This window comes from Mauremys mutica, unplaced genomic scaffold, assembly GCF_020497125.1.
Source record: "Mauremys mutica isolate MM-2020 ecotype Southern unplaced genomic scaffold, ASM2049712v1 Super-Scaffold_1559, whole genome shotgun sequence".
Classification (NCBI taxonomy): Eukaryota; Metazoa; Chordata; order Testudines; family Geoemydidae; genus Mauremys; species Mauremys mutica.
In genome coordinates, this window is record NW_025423353.1 from 942,789 (window position 1) to 965,250 (window position 22,462).

At 54.9% G+C, this 22,462-nt stretch overlaps 2 non-coding genes across 2 annotated transcripts; one reads left to right on the forward strand and one right to left on the reverse strand.

Annotated features, from left to right (window-relative positions):
- Window positions 1-4,413: 4,413 nt before the first annotated feature.
- On the forward strand, window positions 4,414-4,485 carry TRNAQ-UUG. The gene has a single exon. It is a non-coding gene; the product is annotated as a tRNA-Gln (tRNA).
- A 2,729-nt stretch (window positions 4,486-7,214) lies between these two features.
- On the reverse strand, window positions 7,215-7,296 carry TRNAS-AGA. Its single transcript has one exon. It is a non-coding gene; the product is annotated as a tRNA-Ser (tRNA).
- Window positions 7,297-22,462: the final 15,166 nt, after the last annotated feature.

Below are 22,462 nucleotides of genomic sequence, written 5' to 3' on the forward strand. Positions count from 1 at the left end.
CGTGTGGGAGCGAGGGGCTGGGGCTGGAGTGACACGGCCTAGAGTCCCGTACTGCCCCTTTGTTACCCAACCAGGGCAGGGTGGGGGATGGCCTGGGAGACCCGCTAAGAAAGGCGCTTCTGGCGGGTTTGTGTGTGGGTCACGCTGCCCCCGGCTGGATAGACCCCTCTAGGTCAGAACCAGTCTCAGCCCGGGTCAGACCCTGGGAGCCCAGCCCCCTCTGTCGCCACGGCCATGTCTATTGGTCTCCTGGAAAGGTCCATTCTCATTGGTAGCTGTCCAGTGGCAGTGAGTTCCACAGGCCTCGGCACACACTGTATGGGGCAGGAGGTCCTTGTGTTGGGAGCAGTGGGAGTGAACTGTGTGCGGTTGCGTGTCTGAGCACAATTGTGAATATTCCAGTGTGTGTGTGATTGTGAGTGTGGCTGGGGGTTGTGATTGTTTCTCTCTTTGGGGGTGGAGCTAGCATGCCCCTCTGGGTGTGTTGTGTGTGAGTGTTCTTGGGACTGTGTGAGTCCCTTTGTGCGTCAATGTGTGTGTCACTTACTGCAGGATACAAAATCCTGCAAAGCCACCACACACACACACACACACACACACACACACACACACACACACACACACACACAGAGCGGGGCTCAGCCCCACCAGCAGGGGGCAGCAGGGACACACACGTCTCTCCTGGGCCAGCTTGGACAATTTCCCATCATGACCCGGCACAGTGCTGGTGCCCCCACACGGGGGTGGGCAGCGACCGGGCGTGGGGGGGCAGATGTGCTGGATTCAGAAGGAAGCACTTTGAGAAAATCAGTCAAGGCCCTTAGCAGAGCTGGGACACAGACCCAGTGACCCCTGCACCACCCTGGGAGGGGAGTGGGGTCTAGTGGTCAGAGCAGGGAGGTGGCTGGGCAGCAGGACCCCTGGGTTCTATCCCTGGCTCTGGGAGTGGAGGGGGTCTAGAGCAGGGGGACTGGGAGCTAGGACTCCTGGGTTCCATTGGGGAGACTGTTTTTTCCTGTGCTCCCCTCCCTAGAGATCCCAGCCCAGCCCCCTAGTGGAGAGTGAGTGGGAGCGGAGGAAGTTGCTCTCCCACTTCAGAAACATGATTCAACCCCCCCACCATGGGCTGTGACATCATGGAACCTCCCCCTCCCCCAGGCAGACAGTAGAAGCCCCACCCACCAGAGAAGGGGGGTCTAGCTGCACCCACAACAATCCCACTCATGGTTGCAAAGAAACCCCCACAGCCCCACAAACCACTGCTAGGACAGGATCTGCTGCTTCCGCTGCTTTATTTTTCACCAGGAGCTGCTCCCCACCAGGCACCACACCCCATTCACACGCATTTGGTCACTATGCAGCTCAGTGGCAATCACTGCCCCGAAGTGACTCCGGTGCAGGCACCCTCAGCACGAACTCCCCACACCGGATTCTGTCCACATGCAGAGAATTCTCTCCGCCGGGCTCCTTCGGTTCCTCTCGCTGCTCTCCGTCCTGCCGCCAGACACTGGTCATCTGCATAACCCCGCCCATGGACATGTGACCCCTTCTGTCCTTTTAGTCTCGAGTGAATGAGTTGCCTGCGGGGAGTGAACACGTCAGCGCACGTCACAGCCGCCGGGCGGGGATTGTCTGTGAGCCCCGTGCTTGGGGCGGGGCTTTAGGGAGAGACCCAGCCCCATAGACAGCCTGGGGCAGGGAGCTATTGGGGGAAGGGATGAGGGGATGAGGGGAGAAGGGGGAAGGGAGAGACCCAGCCCCATAGACCCGTAGGGGCAGGGGATCTTGGGGTCAGGAGGGGAGAAGGGGGATTGGCAGAGACCCAGCCTGGGGTGCAGGAGAAATGGGGTGGGGTGGAGGGAGACATGTCGGGTGGGGGTGCGGTGTGTGAAGTGTTAGTCCAGGGAAACTGAGTCACTCTCAGGACATCGTGTGCAGGGGAGACCACAGAGGCAGGGAGCGAGCCCCAGCCCCAGCCCCTGCGAGATATTGGGGGCAGGGGAGGGGATGGAGGGAGGAGAGACCCAGCCCCATAGACCCCCAGAGGCAGGAAATGAGGGGAGAAGGGGGCTTGGCAGAGACCCAGCCCGGGGTGCAGGGGAAATGGGGTGGTTTGGAGGGAACTAGGGAGGAGAAGAGACACATGTTGGGACAGGGAAACTGACTCACTCCGAATACATGCGGGGCAGGGCAGGGCGGAGGCAGATCATGCTGGTCCCAGGGTAATTTCGGGGGGTTCTGATTCCCCACTCAGCCGGGGGGCTCCCCTCTGGGCTGAGGAGCCCTGGGGTGGGGCGGGTGCAGGGGCTGGGTGTGTGTGTCAGGCTGGGGGAGCTGCCTGGGCAGAGGGGCTGGAACCAGGGGCGGCTCCAGGAACCAGGGGCGGCTCCAGGCACCAGCACACCAAGCGCGTGGTTGGGGCGGCAAGCTGCAGTGTGGGGGCTCTGCTGGTCACCGCGAGGGCAGAAGGCACCCCAGCCCCTCCCCCACTCTACCCCCCTCCCCTCCCAGAGCTGGGGGAGAACCCAGGAGTCCTGGCCCCCCCATTTCCATAGGGCTCCAGTCCCCTTCCACCACCAGGTCAACCCGGGCACTAGAGCAGGAACGGGGTGAGGCAGCAAGTCAAGCTGAGCAAGACAGGCAAAAGCGAGTCTTGTCTTCATGGGCCGCTCCCAATGACGTCTTTTTTGTGTGCAACTGCTGAAAAAATATCTCAGGCAGAGAAGCAACAGGCCAAAATACTCCCCTATAGCTGCCAAAGTAGCTCAGTTGGGAGAGCATTACCCTGAAATTCTAAAGGTCCCTGGTTCAATCCCACGCTTTGGCAGGCCCTTTCATCCCTTTTTGCCCAGTGGTGGCTTGTTTTCTGGGAGTACAGTGGTCCCTGCACCCAAGGTGAGTCCCTGAGCTTGGGCTCTGCAGTAGGAAAAGATATTGTGGGCTTCCACCCCTAATTGGCTGCCCTGACATTTAACAATGAGGGACAGGAGCTGTCTCTCCTAAGTGAGTTATTGGTGGACCCAATATGGCAGGAAGAGAGTGCTAGAGGGGGTGCTGGGCAGTGATAGGCAGGTATAAAGGATGAAAACTCTTCTGTGCAGCTGAGGGAGGGCAGTACCAGGGAAGGGGCATCTGTGAAAGTGGCCAGGTGGAAGGGAGTTGGGGGCCCAGGAGGAGCTGGGCTTTGGCCATGGTGGGTGTTCAGAAAATACACATTAACAACTCTAGGGTAGCTTGATGGGCAGAGGGTGATTGGAGGAAGGGCCCATCTCTCTGGTCCTCCAGGCCAGGGAAGAATGATGGGGTTGGAGTCTTGTTCTTCACATTCGCAGTGCGAGTACAGAAGGGGCTGAAGCTCCAACCAGGGAGGGCATTAATGGTGGGCTTTGTGCTCCATGGCACTGGTTACGGCTATATCAGTGTGTATGGTCCCCAATTAAGGCATGAAAGGAAAGTTCTATGAAGGAACTGGCTCCCTTCTTCTAGACCGCACGGTGTTTGGTGTCGGGGGGGATTTCAATTGTTGCACCGGCCTGAGGACTGCTGGTCCTGTTTTCCCGACCGTCAGAGGGAAACTCTTCTATGATGAGCACTACCTGGCGCAGGTCTGTAGTGAGGTTGGCTTAGAGGACGTGTTCCTCCTATTCCTCTGACCCGAGCTCACACCACCCGCAGAGGGGATACACCTTTCTGCGGGGACAGGCCAGGGGTCGCACTGACCGGATTTACGTGAAGGAGAGCACATCGACAGCCCAGTGCAGGGTGGTGCCAATGGACTGTTCGGATCACGCAGCTCTCACCGTGTGCTCAATGTGGGCAATTCCCTGACCCAGGGCAGAGGACATTGGAAGCTGAACATCCAGAGCTTGCAAGATAAAGGAGCAGGGGGGCGAGGCCTGGAGGTGTTGGCAGAACGGGAAAGCATCAGAAGGTTCTGTGGTTACCAGGGGGATTGGTGGGAGTCAGTGAGGGAGGAGTTGGCGGCTTTGTTCCAGTGGTCAGGGAAACACCACAACATTAAAGAAACCAACAGTGCAAAGTCCTGCAGCATCACCTGTGGGATTTCCACAAGAGCATCCAGGCAGGGGAGCCAGTCAGCGTGTGACTGTACGACCGGATCAAGCGACAGCTGCCCGAGTTCCAGGAGATGAGGCTGCAGTTGGCTGATATGAGCAGGAGCATCGAGTGAAGGGAGGAGCAGACTCCCCTGACATTTTTGCAGCCTGCAGGGAATGGAGACAAAGCAGGGGGATGCAGGGACTCAGGGCAGGCCCCACGGATCCGGTAGTGGAGGACCACAGTCACTGGAGGAGGAGAGAGAGACCCGCGAGAGGAAGCTGATGGTGGGAAGCAATAAGTGCAGAGTGCAAACCAGCCAAGAGTCACAGGGGTCTAGAAAATGAAACAGCAGCAGGTCCCATGGTGTAATGGGCAGCACTCAGGACTTTGAATCCTAGAATCTGAGTTCAAATCTCAGTGGGACCTCGTGGCAATACGTTGCTTTGCTACGAAGCCCTGGAACTCAATGTGTTTGGCTACCTTCTCTCAGGGTCAACTAGAGTGAGGTTTTTCCCTCCTGCTGGGTGACTGATCCACACTGGAGATAGGTCTTTGGTCCGGCTGGTTCAATGGGCTGGCGGCTATAGCTTGGGGTCCTAGAACTTAACAGTCTGGCTAGAGATTCCTGTGGATTGATCATATGCTTGTTTCTTGCTGCTTCACCTGATGTCCATAACTTTGGTCCCTGCAGCTGCCACACTCTTCCTCTTGCCCACATGGCACTTGAAGGAAGGAGTTCCAGGGCCAGGCTTCATAGTCAGGGCTAGACAGAAGGGAGGAAGAGACCCAGACTGGAGCCCAACACACCTCTCCTCCTCTGGGCACCTGGGGTGTTGTTCCCCCCTGTTCAGGCACCCCTGGGGCCCTGCACTTCACACAGCTCTCCCTGATTTCAGCTGTTAGTGAGGGATCCTCACTGCTAGCGCAGACTGGGCAGTTTCTTGCATGAGAGACACAGTCCCAAAGCAGGACTAATGCTTAGAGCTGGTTCTCAGTGATTTCAGCTCTGTTGGTCTGCAGCAAGACTCTCCATTGAGTCTTAACCAGCTCTGTTATTACACAGGGAAGAACAAAAGGGTCAAATGAGGCCCGGAAGCCTTAAGAAGAATCCACCCCACCGAGTACAACACTTGTCGCTACCTGCTCTCAGCCCCACTGAGAATGTTTTGGGGTCACTCCTTGCCTGTATCAACCTAGGGGTTTTGGAGAATCACAATTAACAGGTGCTCCAGTGGCGCAATTGGTTCACGCACAGTACTTATAGGGCAGTGCTGAGAGAAGCTATTCTGAGGTTGTGAGTTCAAACCTCACCTAGAGCACTGGTTTTCATTAGCCAAGTGGTGTCACCCCCCCATTTGGCCCTGTGGAAGGTAGAATTCCAGCCCTGGGGACACTGAGGAGGGGAGGGTTTAAAAATGCCCCTTCACTTATTACCTCCTCTCCAGAGCGCAGGTCAGAATCTACAATCCTTTCTCCCCCCCCAGCCCCTGTGCCGGGATCCCTCAAGCAGAGCCTGGAGTCCTGCCCAGGGCGTCTGTACTATTGACACAGACTAAGTGACAGGGACAAAACACTCAAATCCCGCCTGGTGCGAGGAGCCAGGTTTGCTCTTCAAATTCTGTCGTTGGTACATTTCCAGGCCTGGGAATGTCCCACAACAGCATTGAATGGGAAGCTGCCTGCAGAACAGTTACACTGCACAGAGCTCCTGTGGAGGAGGCGTGGGAATTAGTAACATTTTGAGGATCGTTTGGGAAATGAGCCTTTGCTGACAAGGTTTGTCTCTGTTCATATTTCACCTTCAGGTGTTATGTTGAGGGATCTTTAGTATATTGTTGTGAGGTTAATAACTATCTCCTCAACTTTATTTACTCAACTTAAATATTGGTGTCACTTGATTTTTGCATCTCCCTGTGAAAATACAACTGACACGTGTGGCTTTCTACAGGGGGTCATGATGTTAAAGTTAAGGAATTCAGTCTCTGTACTTCTGGGGGGGGGTTGCTTTTTTAGAGCTGCCTCAGGGCCAGGCACACTGGGCTGTTAGCTGCACCCACTGTCCTTGCCAGGGGCCCCTGCTGAACCCTGGGCGGCTGCACTGCCGTGCTGGGGTGACTTTGCAGGTGGAGAAGCTGCTGTGGAGCAATGTAGAGCAGGTGCAGGAAGGAGACAGGGTCACTATTCACATTCTGAACTGCACAATTTTCCAAATTTGGGACTAGATTCATAGATTCATAGACTTAAGGTCAGAAGGGACCATTATGATCATCTAGTCTGACCTCCTGCACAATGCAGGCCACAGAATCTCACCCACCCACTCCTGTAACAAACCCCTAACCTATGTCTGTGTTATTGAAGGCCTCAAATTGTGGCTTAAAGACCTCAAGGTGCAGGGAATCCTCCAGCAAGTGACCCGAGCCCCACGCTGCAGAGGAAAGCGAATGTCCGAGAACAATTCTAAGGGGAAGGTGAATGCAGAGCAATGACACTGGAGATGCCCAGACCTCCAATAGGGGCAATGTGGAAATTAATAATGGGAAGATCATTTGTGAAATTAGTCGTCACTGACAAGATTTGTCTCTGTTCCTATTTCACGTTATGGTGTTAGTTAGAGGAATCAGTACAGATTTTTACTATATTAATTAAACACTTAATTTTATTTAATCAAGCCAAAAACTTAGTATCACTTATTTTTTCTCTGTCCTAGCAAGAATGAATTGAATTTTGTGACTTTCTGGAAAGTGCAGCGAGATTAAATGTGGGAAATTCAGTCTCTGTGTTTGTGAGCTGATGTTTTCCTGTCACAGGTCAGTGCCTGCATTGAAATACCAAGAGGGATCTAAGGGCTGGTGTACGCTGGGCACTTCACTGGCAGAGCGACGTCTCTCAGGGTGTGACCCCCCCACAAACCCCATATTGTTAAGGTGACCTAAGCCCGGGTTAGATAGTGCTAAAGAAAAGGAAGAATTGTTCTGTCCATGCAGCTATTACAGGGATGGGAAAATCCCTCCAGTCACTGTCTACTCCAAAGTGCTATAGCAGTGCCACAGCAGCGTTTTAAGTGTAGACAGAGTGAAACTAGATTTATCTCCAGTTCACACTGTGGATGCTCAGGCACTAAGACTACAATAATAACAACAGCAGCGCAGCACTTGCGTAGTTGGCAGGATTCAAACCTTCACAGGGAAACCCCAATGGATTTCTAGTCCATCGCCTTAACCACTCAGCCACAACTACTTAACATGCGTTCATTTCACTACATGATGATTTTGTTCTCACTGAATTGTCACTTCAAATTGTTTGCTCAGACCAGCTTCCCCAGCACACTCACGGCTGCGCATCAGTGTAAGTGTGTCCTTGGGTGAACAGTGACAATTCCTGCCCATTTCCCTTCCGGCTGGAGCAGCATGAGAGTGTGTTTGTGTGAATGACATTGCTGTAGATTGTTGTTCATTCCCCACTCTGACAATTCAGACAGTCCCTTTCCCATTCAAATCTCCAGCACATCGTTCCAATAGCAGGGGGCAGGATTTCTCTGGGGCACTGAGGGCTGCTGCGTGAACTCAGCCTTGCATTCCACCCTTGATGTTTCATGGACTAACAACAGCAGCAGAAAGAAAGAGCTGAGCCAATATCTCCCTGGCAGGGATGCAGGTGCCACGTCCCCTCTGTCTGACCATCGCCATTGCAGGAGAGAAGGGTTCACTGGAATCGAATGCCCTGGCTCAGACCAGAGACACAGGGAGGTTTTGCTGTTTATGGATCTGTGCAAAGGAAATTTTGTCTCTGTGTGAAACTGAGGTCAGAAATGAAACGTCCACATGGTGGCCCAATGCTCTAGGGAATGTGGGTGAAGGACTCGGGCTGAGAAATGATTTAACAGGGGTTTGTTTCAATTTATTGCCCTGTTTAAAATCTATGGCTAAAAGGCAGTCACTGTTGTTAGTACTTGTACCTGTGTAGGGACACCCCAGTGGGTGTCAAGTCCATTGCCTTCACCAGGGGCAGTCGATTATTTTAGCAAAGTACAAATTTCTTGGTCAAGGCCTAGGCTCCAGAGAAAACAATACACTGCTGATAAGAAGAAGTACATCAAAAGATTTTGCAGCCACCATGGGCATAACTATGATGTGTCGTGTTTCACTCTTTATACCTGGCACCACCTCCTTTCCCTTTAGCCTTGTAGTTGACCAAGGGCAAAGCTGAACATCTCCTCAGATACCAGGGAGTGTTTATGTCCATTCCTGCGAGCTACACAGGGGTTTGATGTTGCTGTTTCAGTCCTCTGGCTCTGCTGGGATAAGGAACAATTCAGGCTGTCACTGAACTGAAGGAGGAAGATCAGTTTGTGACAGGGAGAGGGACGCCTCCTCTTAAAGGTGTTTGTCTGGCTGGCAGCCCTGGTTCCCAGGTCTCGCCCGTGGGGCGCCAGCAGTTTTTGGACCGGGTCACTCCCTTGGCCCCACCTGCTGCCCCCAGGCGCTCCCCCCCAGGGGCCCCGTCAGTGCAGCGGAGCTGAGCAGCGTCTGCCTGCTCGCTCCAGTGGCTGCCGGCCCCTCCGCATGGCAGGGCAGGGTGGGTCGCTGCCTCCGCGCGCTGCCACCGCCCCAAGCCCCTGCAGCCAATGGGACACTGCGGGGGTGATGCCTGGGGGCAGCAGCACACGGAGGCCCCCCAGCCCACCCCACCTTGGAGCCCCAGGTAAGCGCCGCACCCCTGACTCCCTCCCAGAGCCTGCACCCCCACCCCTCCTCCTGTTCCCCCTACCCTCTGCCCCAGCCCAGACCTTGTACCCAGCACCCAAACTCCCAGAGCCGTACAAGGAATTTTTGTGCCCGAGGCAAGGGCCGGCTCCAGGCTCTTTGGCTGCGGGTCCTTGAGTCCCTGTCGGAGGGAAGGACCTGCCACTGAATTGCCACTGCCGCTTCATTCATCCTTCGGTGGCAATTCAGCAGCGGGTCCCTGAGTCCCTCTTGGAGAGAAGGACCCACTGCCGAATTGCTGCCGAAGAAGTGGCAGCGGTAGAGCTGCCGCCGAAGCGCCTCTGATCGTGGTAGAGCTGCGCCCCTCCACTTTGCGCGCCCGAGGCAAGTGCCTCACTCGCCTCGCCCTCGTTACAGCGCTGCAAACTCCATCCCAGAGCCTGCACCCCAGCACCCCTCCCCCACCCAAACTCCCTCCCAGAGACCAGCCTCTCACCCCTTCTGCACCCAACTCCCCCCAGACCCTGCACCCCTCCTGCATCCCAAACCCCAGCCCAGGGCCTGCACCCTAGACCTCCTCCCCCCACCCAAACTCCCTCCCAGAGCCTGAGGCAGGTGGGGAGTGGAGTTTTGGGGGGCGGGTTCTGGGCAGTATGAGTGACATTATTGGCCCACTGGGAGGACTGGAGGACTGGCCCTGGCCCTAAGGTAAATCGTGATTGAGACCCTACTTTAAGGGATTGGAGCAACGCTGGAGAGACTGACGGGCAGGGAGCTGGGGAGCCGGGTGTGCTCCAAGGAGAGTTGTTGTTGTGCTCTGGTGACACAGAGCGGGGGTGGGGAGTTTGTAAGCTGTGGTGTTTGTACAGAGATAAAGTTTACTAACCCCCAGGTTAAAAACTGTTCCTGCTCTAGGCTATACATGACATTCCTTGTTGTGAGGGTAGCTCAGTGGGTGAATGTTTCTCGGTAGGGTAATGGGTTCCTAGTTCCAATCCAAATGATTCCCTTTAAAAACTTTTTCGAATGAAAATCGATTTCCAGACCCATCTCCAGTATGTTCAGGAGTTCGCTGAAGGCGGGCCGGGGGGCTGAAATGAATTTAAACTCTCAGCATTTTCCTGTGCAAATGAATAAAGACCTAGCAGAGCTGTCCAGCAGCTGAAATCAGTTCCAGTCCTCGGCGTCTCTAAGAGGGACACTCAGTAGCTGAGGCACGTGGGACACCTCTGTGGTGAGGACAGGTGAAAAAATGCTGGATTCAATGAAAGCTGAGCCCATAGGAGGGGAAGGTGAACGGCAGCACCACACAGGGTCATAACACTCAGACACGGGGCTTCACTGTCACTGCCCCTGTTTTCTATTATTTCTATCCTAAGGAACACACCCTCCCCCTCCCCCACACACTGTCACACACAACCTTCTCCCCTTGAGCCCCATCCCACCCCTCCCCCTCTCCCCCCCACACGCCATGGGACACAGCCTCTCGGTGACTCACCCAGATGGGGGCTTGTCTCTGCATCTCCCCAACAGGGGAGCAGAGAGCCGAAAGGGCCACAGGAGACCAATGGAGCTAGGCAGGGATAGAAAAGACTTCCCTTCCCTTCCCTTCTCAAGAGTCTTGTTAATCTCACCCATGAGACATTCCAGCACTGGGTGGGCTCAAAGCACCAACCTTCCCCTCAGTAACGGAAGGGGGAACCAGCTCTAGCACATGGAAGGAGGCTCCCCACCTCTGCTGCTGCCATCCTGCAGCCTTTAATATGGATTTGTTTTAGCTAATGCAACCCCCCCCCCCACACTCCACTAATCCATCCATGAAACATGGAGCCAAACTCCTGAAAACAGGGACCAGTGGTGCAATGGGTTAGTGCCCAGGACTCGCAAAGCAGAGCTGAGTGGAATCATGCTGAGGTTGTGAGTTCAAATCTCATTTACACCCCTTGTTCCATTTAAGCAAATGGCTTCTGCCAATCATTTTGCCCTGCAGAAAATACAATTGCAGCTCAGAAGACACCGAGGTCCCCTTGCTTTACAGAGAGCAGGGCAGATTCCACAGATCTACCAGGCTCTGCTCTCCACTAGCCGCCTGTTTCAGGAGGGGTCAGGCAGAGCCCAGAGCACTGCCCCCGAATCCCCCTCAGTCTTTGCTCCCCAAACCACCTGTGTGCTCACTCTCTTCGCTGTGAGACTCAAACCCTGCCTGGCTTTCTGTATGTTGGGTTTTTGTTGTCTGTCGTGTTGATGTGCATGTGGGTCCTGTGTGATTTTTGTGGATGCCTTGCATAGTTTTTTGTGTGTGTGTGTGACTTTTGCATGCAGATTGTTTTTTGCTAAGTATTCTTTTGGTATGTGGTTTTTGTGCTTTCTTGTTGTGGGCTTTTGCTGTATTTTTTGGTGTGGATTTGTTCTATGTTTTGTGTGGCTTTCCCTTATGTGTCTATGGCTCTGTGTGCTGGGTGGGTTTGGTTTTTGTTTATGTCTGTGTGGGACTGTGCAGTCTGTGATGTTCTCTTTCTCTCTAGTTGTCTCTCTGTTTGTATCTTCATGTGTAAATTCACTGGAACTTTTCAAACTCTCCACAGCTTTGCCAATTTTACAAATTCTCACTTGTTCCCTACCAGTTGGTGACCATTGCCCCAGGGGCCTGTCAGTCTCAGGGGCCTGATTTCCCATTGACCCTTCCCCCTTCTATTGGGACTGGGAACTAGCCAACCAAAAAACCCCACTCAGTTTTAGTAAAGGGCCAACAGTCCCCTTACACAAGCTGGGCCTGTGAGGGAGGGAGAGCTCAGTGGTTTGAGTATTGGCCTGCTAAACCCAGGTTTGTGAGCTCAGTCCCTGAGGGGGCCATTTAGGGATCTGGGACAAAAGTCTTTCTGTAGATTGGCCTTGCTTTGAGCAGGGGGTTGGACTAGATACCTCCTGCGGTCCCTTCCAACCCTGGTATTCTATGATAGGGTCACCAATGTTCAGAGAAACTAGCACAAGCTGGGCCCATGGTGTAAGGGTTGGCATGCTGAAATCTGAGATCAAATCTGAGTGAGACCTTGTGGTAAATCCCTGGAGATCCAAGTGCTTTCCTATCTCCAGCTGTCTAAGAATGAGTTGTTTACCTTGTGCTGAGTGACTCATACCCACTGGAGCCAGGTCTTTGGTTGGAATGGGGTCTAGAAGTGGCTGTGGTTTGACAGGGTGTTTGGGATTTCTGATGCCCACAAGTTTGGCCCTTGTGCTTTCTACCACACTTTTCCTCTTGCCCACATGGGGCTTGAAGAAAGGAGTGTCAGGGCCAGGTTTCATAGTCAGGGAAAGGCAGGAGGGAGGAAGAGTCCCAGGCTGGAGCCCAGCACCTCTCCTCCTCTGGGCACCTGGAGCAGAGGCGGCTGGTGCTGACAACTCCAAGGGAAGGCTTAAAAGCCACAGAGCAACCAAGGGCAGGGCAAGAGGAGGGGAGAACCATGCCTATGCGTGGCCAGCAGCAGCCACAGAGATGCCCAGACAGGCTGCTCCCTGCTCCCTGGCATGCCGAACCCCCACTGAAAACCACCCACAGCCAGCTGCTGATGCTTTGTGGCCAACATCAGAAGATGGTAGGAAAGCATGGCCAGCCCCCCTGGTGGGGCCTCTGACCGTTCCCACTCACGGTGCTCACTTTGGCAGTGGGGCAGGAGATTTTACCCCAAGAGGCTTTTCCCCAGCTGGCGCGAAGCAGAGAAACACCCAGGCTCCCAAGGCGCTATGTAGCAATCCCCTCAAGCACAGGGACAGGCGCACACTTGGAAGAGGGAAACTGCTCCACACGCTAGCCCGGGCAGCCACCCATTTTCTTTGGCAAGTCAGGAACGGCAAAGGCGAGACTGGAAGCACCTGGGGCTCATGCCCCAGCCTTTGTGACACCCACCCCCCAACTCCTTCCCGGGGCTCTAGCTGAAGCCGGAGCATTGGCCTGAGCAGCCAAGAAGAGGTTCCAGCCCTGAAGGGAGCAGGACATTCAGCACAAAGGTAAAACTGCACAAGCACAACCACGAAGGGACTCGAACCCTCAATTGCCTGATCCGAAGTCAGACGCCTTATCCGTTAGGCCACGTGGTCACAGGAACAAAACCTCTCCAAGCACTGATTTGGAAAAGGCGACACTGTGTTTCTCTGGTCCTCTACTGAGTTGGGCCGAGACTCTCTGGGCACAAGAAGTCGAGTTCCCAGTGAGATGTGAGACAATTCTCTGGAGCCAGGTACAGGACTTGGCAGGGAGGCTCAGGCATGAGGGATTGGGGTGCAGCGGACAGACCGGCTATCTAGGTGTTTAGATTTGGTCTCACTGAGGAGGAGGAGGAATCCTGCTGATAGGCAGTGGCTGTGGAGAAAAAGTGGGATGTCCAGGCTGCTCAGGTCTCCTTCTTCCAGCTCCTCATCTGGCTGAGCTGCTCCACCGGCCTGGACAAGTCCTCTGCATGCACAGCAAATAGCCCAAGAGCCATTTCTGCCCAAACCTGTGCTGGGGGGTGAGCGTCTGTCTTCCCTGTCCCATCCACGCTAGAGCAGACCACTAGATTGAGAGAGACAGTCAACAACTATTAAGGCTAAGATTATATAAAGGGGGTCACAGAAACTGTGACTTTCAGAGATCTCAGTAACATTTTCCACCTCAGCCCTGGGGCAGCAAGACTGGAGCTGTCGGCCGTTGGGGGCCTCACAGCTATCAGGCACCAGTGTCGGAAGGGGCTCCCACAGGCCCATGCCACCACGGATGGACCCCACAGCTCCCAGTTGCTGTGGGTGGATCCCAGAGCTCCCAGCCACCACATGGGACAGGGGGACCCTGGAGCTCCCAGTCGGGTGACCGGGTTATAAGTCCGGTCAGCGGTGCTTCGGGGCTCAGGCAGGCTGGTCCCTATGTGTCCTAGGGCACCGCACTGTGCCCTGGAAGTGGCCAGTAGGTCCCCCCTGCTGCGCCGCTGACCAGGAGCCGCCCGAGGTAAGTCTGCACCCCAACCCCTTGCACCAGCCCTGAACCCCCCCAAACCCAGAGCCCCCTCTTGCACCCCAGAGCCCTCACCTCCCTACACTTCAACCTCCTGCCCCAGCCCAGAGCTTCCTCCCACACCTGGAACCCCTCATCCCTGCCCCCACCCCAGAGCCATCACCCCGTCCTGGACCCCGACCCCCTGTCTCAACCCACAGCCCCCTCCTGCACTCTGAATCCCTCGGCCCCACTCTGCAGCCTGGAGCTCCCTCCTCCATCCCAAACCCCTCGTCTCCCCACAGCTCCCACAGGCAGACCCTGGAGCTCCCAGCAGCCATGGGTGGCGGGGGAGCCCCCACAGCCCCACCCCACTGCGTATGGACCCTGCAGCTCCTACGAGTGGACCCCAGAGCTCCCAGCTGCTGCGGAGGGACCCAGGATTTCCCAACAGGCCTTGATGGCGGGAGGACCCTGCAGCCCCACGTCATTGCTCACAGACCCTGCAGCGCCGAAGCCCCGGGAGCTCCCGGCCGCCCCAGGCAGGAGAGGAGCCCCCAGCGCTCAGACACCGCAGGCAGAGCCGGGAGCTCCCAGTCACCGGGGGGCGGTGAGGAGAAGCCACAGCCCCCGGCCTTTGCAGGTGGCCCCGTAGCTCCCAGCCGCCGCGGGCGGGCGGACGCCAGAGCCCCCAGCTGCCATCGGGACCCCGCGGCCCCCAGCCGCCACGGGCAGGACCTGTCACCCCGCGACCGGCAGGAAAGAGCCGCGCGCGGAAGCGCCTCACGCCCTGTGACCCCCCCGGTGCTGCGGCTTCTCGCCAGGCGGGAGGCGGCGCCGCTGCTGCGGTCTCGGTTCCTCCGCCCGGCAGCGGGACCCGCCCCGCATCGCTGTCAGAGAACGTCACCAATGGGAGATGAGCCTGTCAGAAACGTCAGTTGGGGAGGACCCAATGGGAGACCAGCTTTCATAGACCCGCCCCATGCGAGGGCCAATGGGAGATCAGCTATCAGAAAACACTAGGCAGGCCAAGGCACCAGCCAACCAGGAACCACCCCTGATCTGAAGCACCAGACAGCCCCGCCCCCACCTGTCCTATGCCCCACTGCAACAGCCACCACCAAAGGCGCTTGTGTTACTCTCCCCAACAACCCCCAAAGCAGGAGTCGCAATTTCCCTCCCCCAGGCCGACTCTCAATTTACATAAGAAGAATTCTACCAAAAATAGAAAAACCAACCTACCTTCCCCCACCCCCAGCCCCTTCCCCATGTCTGGCCACACGCTCCCAGCTCAGGGTGACATCACACTCCCCGTCGGGGCAGGCTCTGCTCAGCCCAGCTCCCCACAGCCTGCACTAAACATGTGGGGCCCAACCCCAAAACTTACTCATATTTTACCCCAATGGTCTCAAACTGCCACTTTTAATATGCAAATAAGGTGCTGCCACACTCAGGCCACTCCCCAGCTCTCCAGTGGAGCCACCCGATAGAAAACCAGGTGATATTTAAATTAGCCAGGACGTCGCTCAGTCATTTCGTCTGTTCCCAGCAGGTGGCGCCGGAGAGCTCCGAGCTCACTCACTTCCCTTTCACGCGTCGGCTTCAGCCCCCGGGTTACAAACGCACCAACCGGGGAGCAGGAGGGCGGGGCTGCTCCAGGGTGACCAGATGTCCAATTTTGAAAGGGACAGGCCAGTTTGGCTGGACTTTTTCTTATATAGGAGGCTATTACCCCCCACCCCCGTCCCGTTTTCCACAGTTTCTTCAATGTCACCCTATGGGGCAGCTCTGCGGGGATGGACTTGCACACTTGGGAGCCATCAGCCGGATCTGCGTGCCTGGGAAGCTGCGTCCTTCCAGAGGCGCTTGAGAAGCCAAAGGGGCCGTGGGTGAGTTTGTGATGAGGTGAGTCTGAAGTGTGGAAGGGGGAGGGTGTCAAGAGGAGGTTTTGAGAGGAAAAAAGGTGCTGCTGAGCTGGTAGGTGAGGGCAAGGTCCCAGGCGGGTGTTGTGTGAGGAGCTGTGTAGGCCTGAAAAGGCGTGGTGCTGGGCAAGGGCAGGTGAGCAGGGCCAGGGCTTTTCCCAGGGCTGTTGCTGCGGCCAAAGCCTTTGGGAAGCAGAAGAGGGCCAGGGGTGTTGTTGCCTGCTGGGGCCCATGCAACAGTGTGGGTGTACGCTGACCGTAGCTGGTCTGTGGGAGCTGGGGCCCCTCCCCGTGCCCCTTTCCTCGTTAGTATAGTTAGTGAGTGGTGAGTATCCCCACCTGTCATGCGGGAGACAAGGTTCGATTCCCCAACGGGGAGGGTGACCCCTTTTGAAGGGGGGACAAAGAAATCCCTGGCCTGCCCACCACATGCCTTGCATTCTCCTTCGACGGCCACTTCCCTTCGCACCCCGCACTGATGACTTTCACCTCCAGAGAGACAATTACCTCGCAAGGACACGCTCGCCCTAGCCAAAGCCTCCCCCGAGGCCTGCACGTGGGGGCACGTTTCAGAGCGGCAACGGGAAATAGGCTGACCAGGGGCATGAGGACAATGGCCCAGACAAACGGGGAGGGACTTGGTCCAGGGGTGGAGGAAGACAGAAAAAGGGACAGGCATGGGATTGGCTTCCTGTCTTTTTTCCTTTGCTCAGCATTTGACCTGTGACTGTAATGGGGAGACTTGAGAAAGACCTGTGGCCACCGGAAAACCTGCGTCTTTTCCGCTGGGTTGCTGCCTGCGCTCTCAGCGCCTGGCCGTGATCGTATAGTGGTTAGTACTCTGCGCCGTTGTTGGTGTCACTGGACGTAGCTACCAGGTAACTCGGGGGGGGGGGTGGAAGACCACGATTGTCGATGAAGCCCCCCTGCTCTGGGTCTAAGTGAGCCACAGTAACTCCATCTTGTGAACTTTAACCAACCTACATACTAACAGCCTAAAAGCAGAATATGTGAGAGTCAGCTTTTCTAGCAGACAGCGGTGGTCCTGCTTAAACTAGCAAAAGTAGTGATAAGACGGGGAGGAAAGCGGGAGAAGTCTTCATGTGCCTGAGCTGACAAGGCCAACAGATAAACATGCGGATGAGAACTTTTCTAACAAGCTATAATGTAATTCCTTATGTAGCTGCAGTTAACAAGGGAGGGGTAGGGGGGAATGAAACAAAGGCTTTTACAAACAGCTTGACATATAAAAAGGGAAAATTGCTTGTTTTTGTTGTGCTGGATTTGAGATACTGTTTCTCCTAGTGCCTGCTTTGAGATCTCAAATAAACTTTGGTTTGCTTCTCCACCTTGGTGTGTTTATTGGAGCGAAGCACACCGGGCAACGAACCACTGTTGCTGTCGCCTCAGGCCTTTGTGCCGGCAACAGTTTTGGCATCCCTGGGTGGGCTCGAGGCAAAATTTAGCCTTGCCCGGATCCCTCCTGGTGGCCAACGGATTGCGACAACGACCGACGCCCAGCGCGCACCGGTGACTTCATCGGGGGCCTCGGCGGAGACGTGGTTTGGTTGACCCCGGAGGGCACAATGGTGCAACGCACAGATAAGTGGAGAAGCAGCTGCGGGCGACGGTGAGGAACCGGTCCTGTGGATAAGGTAGGAACGGTCCAGTGGTGTGGACTTTTTGCCTGTTAGGACCTGGGGACGCCCAGTTTCTCCATATTCATAGAGTATGGGACAGGGACAGAGTACAGCCAGCAGAACACAGTGTACACCCCTAGAATGCATTCTAGCCCACTGGGATGTGTTCTCATCAGATTCATTGCTTAGAAGTAAACTAAAAAGGTTCTGTACAGTTGACTGGCCTCAATATCAGCTAGAGGACCAGGAAAGGTGGCCACCAGAAGGATCACTTAATTACAACACGATCCTTCAATTACTTTTGTTTTGTCAGCGAACTGGTAAATGGAATGAACATCTCTATGCATATATGTTTATGATGTTAAGAAATAGGACTGATATTTTATATAAGTGCCATTTGACTCCGACAGACTCGGTAGTAACTGCTGCTAATCCCCAGAACCCTCCCTCGGTTGTAATGGCAGAATCGGTGTCCCCTTTGGCTCCAACACCCCCACAGGTTCCAGGGAATGCCCCCTCGGTGGGATTGTATCCGTTGATTACTGAGAATGTGGTAGCCCGTCCTGGAACACAGGAGCGTGCAGCCCAGATTGTGCCAGTGTACTCTCATGTTCCTTTTAACCCTGTTCACCTAGCTGCCTTTAAGGCAGAAGCAGGGGAATTCTCAACGAATCCAGGTTGGTTCATTTCAATCTTTGAAGGGTGTCTAGCTAGCCATAAGCCTGACTGGGATGATTGCAACATACTTATGAGAACTTTGTTGTCTGAAGTGGAATTGAGTCAAGTTATAGCTAAAGCTAGAGAGGAGGCACAAAGAAGGTATAATGAGAATAGAGAAGGAAAACACTTGCCAGAAGCTGCTGTCCCCACAGTGGACCCCGGGTGGAATCCGAATGAGGAGGGGGGTTTGAGGATGCTTAACTCCTATAAGGAATTCGGCTGTCCGACATAACAACTGGGCAAAGCCGTATGAGCTAATCCAGGAATCAAAAGAGAGTCCAGTGGCTTTTCTACAGCGCATTCGGGACTCCATCCGGCAAAGTACTAGCGCAGACCCAGACGATCAGACAACTGAGGCAATCATAAAGGGTATCTTTACTAGCCGTGCGGCCCCTGATATTAAAAGGAAATTGCAGAAAAAGGAGGATTTAATGGGAATGTCTATGGCTCAGATTTTGGAGACTGCCAACAGGGCCTATGCCCTTAGAGAGGGAGAGAAGGAAAAAAGGCAAGTGAAGATGATGTTAGCGGCGGTGCAGGCCGGCGGCAGAGGAAAGTCACAGAAAGGTGAAAGGGGCCGGGGAATGAGAGGCCGTGGACGTGGGCGCCCCGGTTCCCAGGAAAGGCGTTTGGGTCGCAACCAGTGTGCCATATGCCGGAAGGAGGGACATTGGAAAAATGAGTGCCCTGAAAGGGAAGATACCCCCATGATGGCAGCAGAGGATCAAGATTAGGGGTGTCAGGGGAGACGGACCATCCTGCCCCTGGAACCCCGAGTAAAAATGAGGGTGGGAAATTCAGAAATAGACTTTTTAGTAGACTCTGGAGCAGCACGAACTGCCGTGAATCAACCCCTTCAGCTGCCAGTAGCAGACTCCCTTACAGTGGTTGGTGCCACGGGGAAAGGAACCAAGTGCCCAGTATATGCCCCAGCGGAATGTGCCTTGGGAAACACAACTGTATCTCACAAGCTGGTTTACCTCCCTGACTGTCCAACACCCCTATTAGGACGGGAGCTGCTTTGTCGTTTGGGTGCCACTCTGCATTTTACTCAAGATGATATAACCCTTACCTTACCCCCTGAGAATGCCTGGATAATGGCCCTTGCAGTTGAACCCTCAGCCATGCAAGCCCCAGAGTGGAGCCAGTGGGAGGACCAGGTGTATCCCCTTGCCTGGGCATCAGGGGTCCCCGGAAGGGCAACCCGTCACACCCCTGTTAAGGTTCAACTCCTCCCAGGAAAAAGCCCAGTGCGGATCAAACAGTATCCAATTAAAAGGGAGGCCAGAGAGGGACTGAAAAAGACTATAGCTCGATTCCTAGAGCATGGGGTACTACGAGAATGCCAATCAGCTTGGAACACCCCAATCCTGCCCGTGCAAAAGCCCGATGGGACGTATCGGCTGGTACAGGACTTGAGAGCAGTCAATGAGCGGGTTAAGACTCTGCACCCCCTTGTTCCAAATCCGTATACACTGTTAGCTTCTATAGGGGGGCAGTATACCCATTTTTCAGTCCTAGATTTGAAGGATGCTTTCTTTACAATTCCAGTTGATACCCAATCTCAGGAGATTTTCTCCTTCGAGTGGGAAGACACTGGAAGGGTTAAAAAACAGCTCTGCTGGACTGTGTTGGCACAGGGATTTAAAAACTCCCCTTCGCTTTTCGGCCAGGCGCTGGCCAAAGACCTGGAGGAGTGGAATACTCCGGACAGGATCCTCCTCCTGCAGTATGTAGACGACCTGTTAATTGCGGCTGTGGGATTAACCCCTTGCCTCCAAGCCACTGTGAGCCTCCTGAACTTTGTTGGGCTCCGAGGATACCGGGTGGCTCGAAACAAGGCTCAAATTGCCCTCTCAGAAGTACAGTACTTAGGGTTTCACATAAGGCAAGGAGAACGGCAGCTCTCTAACGAAAGAAAGGAGGCTATTTGCCAGATTCCTATCCCAAGCAACTGGAAAAGGCTTAGGGCATTTCTGGGCATGGCAGGCTTTTGCAGAATGTGGATCCCAGAGTTTGGACTGTGGGCAAAACCTCTGTATGAATGTGTTAAGGGAGCGGATCATGACCCCTTTCACTGGTCCCCAGAAGCGGACAGGGCATTTAAAATCTTAAAGAGGAAGTTAATGGAGGCTCCAGCCCTGGGTTTACCGGATCTCTCTAAGCCGTTCCAACTGTATGTACATGAGAGAAAAGGGGTAGCCCTGGGGTTGCTTACTCAGCTGTTAGGTGCTTGGAAACGTCCTGTAGACTACTTTTCCAAACAACTGGATTAAGTTGCCAAGGGGTGGCCAGCATGCTTGCGGGCGGTCACAGCCACGGCCCTGGTGCTTGGGGAAGCTGAAACATTAACACTGGGAGGAACTGTTCAAGTGTATACTCCCCACATGGTCCAAGCCCTGCTGGACACTAAGGGTGGTCTCTGGCTCACTCAGGCTCGGGTGGCTCGGTACCAGGCAAAATTGTTAGAGAACTCTGAAGTTACCTTGCAAACCTGTCCCACCCTTAATCCAGCTACCCTGCTACCAGAAACAGAGAAGCAGGAACATGACTGTCTGGATGTCATAGATGCCCAATACTCCAGCCGCCCAGATTTAAAAGATCAACCGCTCTCAAATGCAGACTGTGAGTGGTATACTGATGGGAGCAGTGCTGTCATAGATGGGCAAAGGAGGGCGGGCTATGCTGTTGTGACCCTCTACGATACAGTGGAAGCAGAGAGTTTACCTGCTGGAACATCTGCCCAGCTTGCTGAACTAGTGGCCTTAACCCGTGCACTTGAACTGGCAAAAGACAAACGGGTTAATATTTTTACTGACTCAAAATATGTTTTTGGGGTATTGCATGCTCACGCTGGTCTGTGGAAACAAAGGGGAATGTTAACTGCTCAGGGTTCTCCGGTCAACCATGGGTCTCAAATTCTGCGGCTTTTAGAAGCAGTACAGCTCCCCTCAGCAGTAGCAGTGATGCATTGCAAAGCTCACCAGAAGGAGGACCAGGATGTACCCAAGGGCAACGCTAGAGCAGACAGGGAAGCCAAGCGTGCTGCTACCCTGGAGTCACCAACAGAGGAGAATGCCCAAATGCATGCCCTCATTCCATCAGTAGGTGAGCTTGCAGCCCCTAAGTACTCCTCTGAGGACAGAAACCTGGCTGACAGGCTTGGTCTCCAGGAAAAAGAGGGATGGTTTTACTCCACAGAGGGAAAAGTCCTCCTGCCCAAGGGCTTAATCCGACCAGTGCTGCAAAAACTGCATCAAACCACCCACACAGGCAGGGAGGCTCTTACTCAGCTCATGAGCAAGTATTTTCTAACCTCTGGACTTAGACCCCTAGCATCCCAGGTACAGGCTGAATGCCTACTCTGCCAAAAGAATAACCCTCGACCGGGAGTGCCAGTGCTGCCAGCCACCTTGGAACCTACCCCAGGCCCAGGATTGGTGTGGCAAATAGACTTTACTGAGTTTCCTAGAACCAAAGGGTACAGGTATCTCCTCGTCATGGTGGATCGATTCAGTGGATGGCCCGAAGCCTTCCCATGTCGTAACAACACTGCCAAAACAGTGGCTCTTAAGTTTGTCAAGGAGATCATTCCCCGCTTTGGGCTCCCCCAGTCAGGGGCGGCTCTATAAATTAGGCCGCCCCAAGCAGCGTGGCACACTGCGCCGCCCTTCCCCGGTCCCACGGCAGGTGCTGTGGTCCCGCGGCTCCGCTTGAGCTGCCGCAGGGATGCCTGCGGGAGCTCAACCGGAGCTGCGGGACCACGGCACCCGCCGCAGGCATGACTGCGGCAGGTCCGCTCGTTCCGGGCTCCGGTGGACCTCCCACAGGCATGCCTACGGAAGGTCCGCCGAAGCCAAATGCCGCCCCCCTGGGAAAGGGCCGCCCCACTCGCCTGCTTGGCGCGCTGGGGTCTAGAGCCGGCCCTGCCCCCAGTGGATGGAATCTGACAATGGGAGACACTTTACATCTCAAATTGTTCAAAGGATTTCAAATGTCTTGCAAATCTCCTGGAAGCTCCACACACCGTGGCGACCACAGGCCAGTGGTGTAGTGGAACGTACTAATCAGACACTCAAGCGACACCTCTCTAAGATTTGCCAGGAAGCCTCTCTTAAGTGTCCTGATGCTTTGCCCCTTGTGTTACTCCTCATTCGTGCTCTCCCCAAGGGCAGGTTAGGGCTTAGTCCCTTCGAGATTATGTTTGGAAGGGCATGGCCTCTGGATGGTACACCGGTTCTGTTAGGGGAGTGGGAGGTAGGCTGCGGGTTTTTGTCTCAGTACATGTGCTCTCTGTCTGCTGTTCTTTCTTCTCTTCACAGGTATACCAAAGATTCACAGCCTCCTCTACTGGATACCCCGGTCCACTCCTTGCAGCCAGGCGATTCTGTACTCGTTCGGACCTGGAAGGACGAGCCTCTCCAAGAGAAGTGGAAGGGACCCTACACCGTCCTG